This window comes from Pyrus communis, chromosome 12 (genome assembly GCF_041283825.1).
Source record: "Pyrus communis isolate YQ-2024b chromosome 12, ASM4128382v1, whole genome shotgun sequence".
NCBI lineage: Eukaryota > Viridiplantae > Streptophyta > Magnoliopsida > Rosales > Rosaceae > Pyrus > Pyrus communis.
In genome coordinates this window covers 10,929,584-10,939,570 of record NC_142576.1, presented here as the reverse complement: position 1 = coordinate 10,939,570, position 9,987 = coordinate 10,929,584, and the positions used below count along the sequence as shown (strand labels likewise).

At 35.6% G+C, this 9,987-nt stretch overlaps 1 pseudogene; it reads left to right on the top strand.

Annotated features, from left to right (window-relative positions):
• Window positions 1-1,091: 1,091 nt before the first annotated feature.
• On the top strand, window positions 1,092-3,861 carry LOC148692328 (uncharacterized; annotated as a pseudogene).
• Window positions 3,862-9,987: the final 6,126 nt, after the last annotated feature.

The following is a 9,987-nucleotide window of genomic DNA, read 5'->3' as shown; positions in this document are numbered from 1 at the left end:
TGAATTGATTACTTCCAGTTGTGATTTCATAAATCGTGAATGCAGTTTACTTAACTGTTGGATTAAGAACTTATTCTTGTATGTTGATTAAGGAAGCCTACTTAGTTTGCATGCATGAATTTGATGCTAGAATATAATGGAGTTTCACATAATCGTTACGAACTTATATTCACAAGTAGTGGAGGTTGCTAGTCACAATCGTGTTAAGTAAATTCCTGGCCAGAGTATCATGTTGTTCATAGTTACGAATGCCTTGTCAATGCTTATGATTTTCACAAAGATTAATGATCTTTGATTGTATCTCTATTATGTTGTTCATGTAGGGAACTATTGAAGAATAATTTGGTTGCTGATAGGTATTCCATCCAATTCAATGACTTAAGGAAAATATGAGGGTTAAATAATGTTGTTCACGGTTAATCTGGGGCGTTGAGGTTCATGGTTTATTGGAAAAGCAACTGGAAATCGATTTGTATGCAAGTGTGTCATGTGTGGAGAAGGACCATCTAGCTAGCCTATCACCCATTAATTCACCCAAATTCGTATCTCTTTACTTAGTTTCAGCAAGTTTGTTTATTTACTTTAAATTCGTCAAAAACCCAATCCCCTTTACTTTGTTGTGTCAAATTAGTTAGAATATGTCCAAATTTGTGTTTTTAAGTGTTTTGAGTCAAAATCAATTCAATTTTCATCCAAAGTAAGTCCTAGTGTTTGTTTTGAGTCTTTTTTATTGTTTTATGCAGTTTTGAGTTTGATTAGCTTATTTTGAGTCATATAAGTCTAGTTAAGAGTCTTAGAGTCTATTTTTTTGTTTTTAAGTTTAGTTTTGTGTTTTTAAGTCTATTTAGAATAGATTAGCAATCCCTCCTAATCCCCGGCCTAGAACGATCCCTACTTACATCTTTACTACAATTGTCAATAAGAGGGTTTAATTTGAGTGCTATTATATAACACATCAAATTTTTGGCGCCGTTGCCAGGGATTAGCAATTTTGCTAATCCCCTCTGTTTTCTTTTGTTTTCATGTCTTTTAATTTTGGTTACTCATTTTATTTTGTTTTGTTTTGTTTTATTTTGTTTAGGTACTAGTTTATGACTCGAAGTTCTCAACCTATTCGTGCACATATCTTAGAGTTTGACGACGATTTTGAGCAAACTTTGAGAAGAAAGAAGAAGGAGCCAGAACCTAATCCACCTAGTTCTAGCTCTGAATCTGAGTTTGAAGAAGAAGAAGAGGAAGAACACATCATGGCTGCGAATAATCGAACAATCAAGGAACTTTCAGCCTCGGGATTGGACAATGTCGTGCCCCTATGCATTCAATATTCTAGGGTAGCTCAAGACAAGACCGATGAGTTCGAATTGAAGTCTAGCTTGCTGCATCATATTCCCAAATACCATGGGCTGTCCATGGAAGATCCAAACAATCACTTGAAGGAATTCAAAGTGGTATGTTCAAGCATGACACCAATCAACGTGGATGACAATATTTTGAAGATGAAAGCTTTTCCATTCTCTCTTTTGGAAAAAGCTAAAGATTGGCTCTATGAATTAGCACCTAGAACTATCACATCTTGGGAAAGCATGAAGAGAGCATTCTTAGAAAAATTCTTCCCCACTTCAAGAATCATTCTTTTGAGGAAGAAACTTAGTGGCATTCAACAAAACCAAGGAGAATCGTTTCCAGCATATTATAAGCGTTTCAAGACTCTAGTTGCATCATGCCCTCAACATCAAATGAAAGATGAGCTTCTAATTCAATATTTCTACGAATGACTTCTTCCAATTGAGAGACAAATATTAGATGCCTCGGCATGAGGAGCTTTGGTTGACAAAACACCAATTGATGCCAAGACTTTAATTGCAAATCAAGCCTTGAATGCACAACAATACGAAGGAGTTGGACAAAAGGACACCCCACGGCAACAACCTCAAGTGAATGAGGTAAGTGCAATTTCTGAAATTCAATCTCAATTGGCTAATCTCACTGTTCTTGTGTCACAGGTTGTTAATGGATCCAAAGTGCAAAGACCTAGTGTATGTGGCGTGTGCACTATGCAAGGACATTCCAATGATCAATGTCCTCAATTGATTGAAAATGGGGGATGGGAAAGTGCCAATGTTGTGGGATTTCAAGGCCAAAATCAACTAAGGCATGATCCATACGCCAACACTTACAATCGAGGATGGAGAGATCATCCAAACATGAAGTGGAGGGAGCCTCAACAACCTCAACAACAAAGAGGATTTCGACAGGCACCCCCTGGGATTTTTCAAAGGCCATTTGCACTAATGCAACCTCAACCACCTTCGATTCAACCAAATTCAGGTATGTCTTTGGATAATGATAGAGTTATTCAATTACTCACCTCTTTGACGCAAGGAGTACAAAATAAAGCTAAAGAGGTGGATGAATTGAAGAAGCAAATTGGGCAGATGGCGGAATTCATGGGACAATTTAGAGACCAAGGCAAATTGCCTAGTTCAACCATTGTGAATCCAAGGGGAAGATTTGAAACCGCTAATGCCATCACTTTAAGAAGTGGCAAGGAAGTTGGAACCAACCCACAACCATCCAAATCAAGCCAAAAAGAGGATGAAAAGCTGCTACAAGAGGAGGAGGAAAAAGGAAAATCCACGGCAGGGGTAGAACAGCCCTTGCCGCAGCCCATTAAGCACCCTATGTCGTCCAATTCAACTAAGGTAAGTCCAAATTCAATTTTTTTCTAACGTTATTCCACCAAATGTGCCTTTCCCTCGCAGATTTTTGCAATCCAAGAAAGAAGATAGTGAAAAGGACATTCTTGAGACATTTAGAAAGGTGCAAGTCAATATCCCGCTCCTTGATGCAATCAAACAAGTTCCAAAGTATGCCAAATTCTTGAAAGAACTTTGCACAACAACAAAGAGGATTTCAAACAAGGAAGCAGTCCATGTAAGTGAAAATGTCTCTGCAATGTTACAAAGGAAATTGCCTCCTAAGTGCAAAGATCCAGGTAGTTTCATTATCCCTTATGTAATTGGTAATACAAGGTTTGAACATGCTATGTTAGACTTAGGTGCATCCATTAATGTCATGCCTTACTCTATTTATGCATCTATGAACTTAGGAGAGCTTAAAAATGATGGAGTTATTATTCAATTAGCCGATCGTTCTAATGCATATCTAAAAGGGGTTTTGGAAGATGTTTTGGTGCAAGTTGATCATTTAATCTTTCTAGTTGATTTCTATGTGCTTGAAATGGAGGATTCAACCCATTCTCCCCCATTGTCGATCCTCCTTAGAAGATCATTCATGAAAACAGCCCAAATCAAGATTGATGTGGCCAAGGGAGCATTAACAATGGAGTTTGGTGGTGATATAATTAAATTCAATGTTTCTGAATCTGTTAAGAATCCCAATGATGTTCGTTCTTGTTTTGCCATTGATGTGAATAAGGATATACGGCAGGAACGTTCAACGCCTATCAAGAAGGATGCATCTAGAACCACCATTGAAGAAGGAATTGGAGTGGAGCACATGGAACACACCACTGCCCTCAAAACACCCAATCTGGCTGAGAGCACCCCTAGTGATTTTGTTGATAGTGCTGCCATTTTTGAGTCTTCATCACAATATATTGGTGCGCCACCTATTCCAATTCAAATTCCCATTTCAACTAATAGGTTGTTACCTTCTTTGGTGCAAGTTGCCAATCGAATCCAAGGTGATGGGAGAGTTCACATTGACTTTAGGAAGCTCAACATCACAATCAGGGAGGATCACTATCCTCTTCCATTCATTGAGACTTATTATGACCTTTTTGAGGAGCATGTGGTGGAGGAAATACCCCTCCATGTTGTGGGCTCCAATGAAGCTTAAAGAGAGGTATCGTCCGGCTAGAAGACGTTAAAGCAAGCGCTTCTTAGGAGGCAACACATGCATTCAAATAAAGAAGACCTAGGAATCTCCAACAATCCACAACCAGATTTGCGTTCCTTAACCCTGCTCTTTATTGCTTTTACTTTGCCATATTTGTCTTGTTTGTTCGTTGTTTGTTTGATTGTTTTTTAGTGGGTCTTTCTTTGAAACAATGAGGACAATGTTTGGTTTAAGTGTGGGGGGGTAAACAAAGTGTTTTTCATGAATTTCGTCAGATTTTATCACTTATCACTTCTAAAGTTGTTAATCACTGTTTTTAAGTGTTTTTAGTGCATTTTGAAGTGTTTTAATGTGTTTTGAAAGGAAAATACGAAAATTTGAAAAGAAATTCGAAAAAGTTTTGAAAAGCCCAAAAAAGTCGGTTTTTTAGAGTTGTTTTTTATGTGTGTTTGTGTCTTAGGGTACCTTCCAACACAATGATGAGGATTTGATTTTTAATTGCATGACTGTTAAAGAAAGTTACAAACATGGATGGAAATTTGATTTGCTCTTTGGTTTATGCTTAATTGTAGTTGTTGTTTACAAATTCACATGCTTGAAGGAAGGAACTCAAACTAACGGTACAACCCTAAAAGACTTGAGCCTAAACTGTGTTTGGAGAGTTATTAATTTGTGATTTCTTGTTTTCTAAAGTCGTTGCATGATCCCATTATTTCTTTGCTTGGTTGCTACTTAGAATGCGTTTTCATCATTATAGTTCCAAATACTAGAACTCATGCCCGTTTCATTCAAAGTATAATATTGAGTGCATAACATACAATAAGATGAAGTTGTTTAGTTAAACCAAAGCCAAAAAGCCTTACCCTTTGCATATGTATTGTAGGTTTAACCCTTTTGAGCCTTATTTAGCCTATTTTCTTTGTTAACCCACATTATCCTTACCTAGCCTAGAATAGGACTATCCATACCCTTGTTCTTAAAGAATAGTGAAGCATGACTTAGAGGGAATTCCTTTTGATTTACATTATGCAAAAAAACAAGTGTTGGGGAAGGGTTTTCAATGGAAATCTATGAAAAAGAAAAAGAAAAAAAAAGAAGAAGAAAAACGTGAAAAAGAAAAGAAAAGAGTTAAGAAATAAGTGAGAATGAACTCACAAGTATTGGTTGTTGAAGAAAGGGTCCAAAAGTTTGAATTTGACCCTAAGTGATGTGTGAATCTTCCCTTTGTGTTAAAGTTGATTTTTTCTTTCAAAAGTGGATTCTAAGTGTTTATTTCATTACTTTGCTTCTATTGCTTTAAGAACCCTTGTTTATCCTTTACCTTTCTTTGTTAACCATTACCTTAGCCCCATTACAACCCTTAGACTTCTATCTTGATTGTTATGTGTTTCAATATGTGGAGTTTGACATTGGTATGAGCATATGGAATCCCTGGTTCTCGCCTCTAAGTAGTGGCATTCTGTTCATGAGATCATATACATATCATATTAATAATTCCAGAAATTGCTTTCTTTGTTATAACATATGTGAGTGCTAGTCTACATGTTTACATCAATCTTCTCACATATACTTAGTGTAGAGAAGGTAGTCAGAAAATCTGTGTGAAAATGGAGAGTATATCCAGTGAGGAATTCAGGGATTCTCTAAGGCATGCTACTACTTTCAAAATGTTGTTTTAATTGATTAAAGGCGAATTAGTGAGTGGTGACTGCGGTTAAGTGTTTGCTCAAGTGTAAAGATGGCTAAAATATGTGGGAGTAGTGATTTTTAATATGTCATGTTGCATTGGAAATCCCTGAGGCAAATGTTGGAAGGTTTAGAGTGTGTTTTGTTTGTTTTTGTTTTGCTCGAGGGCTAGCAAAAGCTAAGTGTGGTGGAATTTGATAGGAGCATATTTATGCGACTTGTTAGTTTAATTCCTTGCATTTAACGAGTTACTTCCTAGTTATTTTAGTATTTTAAGCTATTTGCATATGTTTGTAGGTCCAAAGGGCTAAAGTGGCAAGAAAAGGTAATTTGAAGCATTTTGGAGCAATTTTGGGCTTGGAATGGATAGCACATGCATGGAGCAAGGTGGATGGACGAAATTGAAGTTCAAGAAAGGCTAAGAATATGCTAAAGAGATGGAAGAAATTAATTCAAGACTTGGAAAAAAAAAAGAATCAGCTACTAAGAAGGAAACATAAGTCGAACTACCTTATTTTGACTTAGTCAATCCTAATCTTTTCCTACTTAATTTCCAGCTGCCAAGAGAACCCCTAATTATATTGGGACACTTAAATATATGTTCTATAAGCCTAATCCCATTCTAAGAGGGATGCCGCACCACCTATCCCTTTCCTTGCCGTGCAAGGCCTTCCCTCTTTCCCAATTCCCTTGCCGCACCCTTCTTCCCTTTTCTCTCTTGGATTCTGATTTAATTACCCTTTTTCCTTGAGGATTTGGGGTGCAAATATTTCCTAAAAACATTAATTAATGCCTAGCCCTTTCTTCCTTTAAATATAACAATCTACCGCACAAAGGACCACCCTTCATTCATTCACCCATTCAACCATTCAATTCATTCATCCATCCATCACCATAATTCACACAACTCATCCCTAATACACAATAACCCAATTTCAGCCAAAACCACCTTTGTGCCGCAATTTTGCAAGGAGAAATGAGAGAAGACCCTTGAAGCCGTGCCTGCCATTCAAGTTTTGGATTGTTGGAGCGTTTCTAGGTGATTCAATCTTTTGTTTTCAATGTTTAATTTAAGTTTTCTTTGTTTGATTGTGAACATGAGGAGCTAAACTTGTTTTAGCTAGAGGAGACTTTGAAACCATGATTATATTTGCAATATGAATTGATTACTGCCAGTTGTGATTTCATAAATCGTGAATGCAATTTACTTAACTGTTGGATTAAGAACTTAGTCTTGTATGTTGATTAAGGAGGCCTACTTAGTTTGCATGCATGAATTTGATGCTAGAATATAAGGGAGCTTCACATAATCGTTACGAACTTATATTCACAAGTAGTGGAGGTTGTTAGTCACAATCGTGTTAAGTAAATTCCTGGCAGGAGTATTATGCTGTTCATGGTTACGAATGTCTTGTCAATGCTTATGATTTTCACAAAGCTTAATGATCTTTGATTGTATCTCTATTATGTTGTTCATGTAGGGAATTATTGAAGAATAATTTGGTTGCCGATGCGTATCCCATCTAATTCAATGACTTAAGGAAAATTTGAGGGTTAATTAGTGTTGTTCACGGTTAATCTGGGGCGTTGAGGTTCATGGTTTATTGGAAAAGCAACTAGAAATCGATTTGTATGCAAGTGTGTCATGTGTGGAGAAGGACCATCTAGCTAGCCTATCACCCATTAATTCACCCATATTCGTATACCTTTACTTAGTTTCAGCAAGTTTGTTTATTTACTTTAAATTCGTTAAAAATCCAATCCCCTTTACTTTGTTGTGTCAAATTAGTTAGAATCTGTCCAAATTTGTGTTTTTGAGTGTTTTGAGTCAAAATCAATTCAATTTTCATCCAAAGTAAGTCCTAGTGTCTGTTTTGAGTCTCTTTGATTGTTTTATGCAGTTTTGAGTTTGATTAGCTTATTTTGAGTCATATAAGTCTAGTTAAGAGTCTTAGAGTCTATTTTTTTGTTTTTAAGTTTAGTTTTGTGTTTTTAAGTCAGTTTAGAGTAGATTACCAATTCCTTCTAATCCCCGGCCTAGAACAATCCATACTTACATCTTTACTATAATTGTCAATAAGAGAGTTTAATTTGAGTGTTATTATATAACATATCAGGTATGAAACTGTTAATAACCCAATAATTGAAGTAAGTCTGTGTAATTTACCCAACATTTTTTGTTCTAGGTGCTCTAGAACCCATATGTCATGAATGGCAGAGTTATAATTCCTCAAACCACCGCGAAACAGCAATTGATATGAGAGGACATATGGTTGCCAACCATCAAACACTTTAGAGGTAAAAAAATACATCAAATCATATCATGGATCGACGTATGTAGCTACCATAGTAATTATATATGTGTGTGCGTGTTGAAAAGACCTTGTGGCCACCACATTTCTCATCTTGCTTCATTTTTCTCCCATTTACGTTGAGAAACCCAGCGAAGGGGTCCCATACCTTACATTATGTGACTCAGCCAACACTCACCTTGTAAAGTGCTAGCTAGGTATAATTTAATACAAGAAATACTAACTACACTCTCGTGGAAAACTGTGTCAATGACAACTCTGTAAACACAAATATAGTTGTATTCGTGTCTACTTTCTCTTCATGTATTTTCATGTTATCTTTTATAGACTCATAAGTAAATGATCAAGTGGTAAAAAGAGATGTATGAGACCAACTATAAATTTCAATGTCTGGAACTTGAATTCTTACTACACAAAATAACATCCAGATTCATTTGATAGGCATAGCTTGCAACCGATGATCTTTAATCATTGTGCATCAATAGAGGAAAGACTTGAATGTATAAATCTTCATGTTTCTTGTAAAACTCATCAAGTGACTTAGGAATACAGAGACATATCACGTGATATTGCGACAAAAACACGTAAAATATATGTCAGTTGTATGAAAGAATCTCTTCACCCATAAAAACTCTCCGTGATCCGTGATTGCTACCAGATGGTTCACAGCATTTGCCAACTGACAATTCGTTGGCGATGATGAGGTAAAGAGAGTAGGGTTCACTGACAGTACTTTTTGCTTACAACTTTACACACACGTGTGGCTCCTCATGAGATGGGTTTTCTGTGAAATTATGAATGCATGCCTCTTCCTGTTCAGGCTGTTGTTGCAGAAAAGCATTCCGTTGTGTCAATATTAGTGGGCTGTGACTTTCTCCGTAGATGTAAACTCTGTAACATCAAACTTTCAACCATGTCAGGACTGCACGTGTTAGTCCCTCACCAGGGCCCCCGCATAAACATTTTGTCCTTGACTTTACATATTCATCACATCTTTTAATTTTGGCATTCCACTACCATTCAAACTTACGGAGACATATGGTTTTTTGTTTCAATAATATTGGATTTCTTATATGTAGGGCTGAAGAAGAAACCTGGAAAACCCGAATCCGACCAGAAATTTTCCGAACCCGATGAAAAAAACCTGAAATCGAAAAACCCCAAAATTCAGTAACCGGAAATCAAAATAATCCCGAACATTCAGTATGGGCATCGGGACAAGATAGCAATATGCTCGGTAATACCGAACCAACCGAAAAATAATTATATATATACACTATAATATTTTATATGTTATAAATAGATAAAAGTGAGAGTGATAATATTTGCTAGAAACATGAACGAAGCGGGTGCAATGTATCACATTATTTATTTTCGTAACTATAACACAAAAGAATTACAGGTAAAGAAAGGAAGAAAGAGATATTAGTATTATTGTTTCCACTCTTTTCTTTTTTGTGTGTTGGATCATACACAGATTGCTCCTTATATAAAGCCATATCCGTGAAGAATCATAAAAATGAAATGAGTGTATTTAAAAAAAAACATCATACAACAACAATAACGTTACTATTTTTAAGTCTTCCTCATTTTTCAACTTTGACTAAAAATGTGGGCATTTATTCCATAACTTTTACAACAATAATATATATATATATATATATATATATATATATATATAATTATAATCCTAGCTGTTGGGTTGGGTGGGAGTAGAGACTAAATCTCAACCATTGAAAATAGGGAAAATTAGAACCCCTCTATTATATATATATATATAATTATAATCCTAGCTGTTGGGTTGGGTTCAATATCATTTAGATTAAACATCTGTACCTTTTTAAAATTTGATTAAAGTGCTTTGACCAATAGTCACCTCTATTTTTTAAAAGTAAAATAATTTTTGAATTTATCATTTTATCTGCATGATACACTTTTCCTTATTTAGTGGAGATATTAGTAATTAAACTATATTTTCTCTTCTTCCAAACATGTTTTTTTTATCATAATTTTTTTTTCTTTTGTTATGCAAACATTTAATATTATTTCTTTATCCAAATGGTTTTTTCTTTTTCAAATAGTTGGTGATCAACATAAAAGCTCCGTGTAATTTTTTCAATTTTTTTTG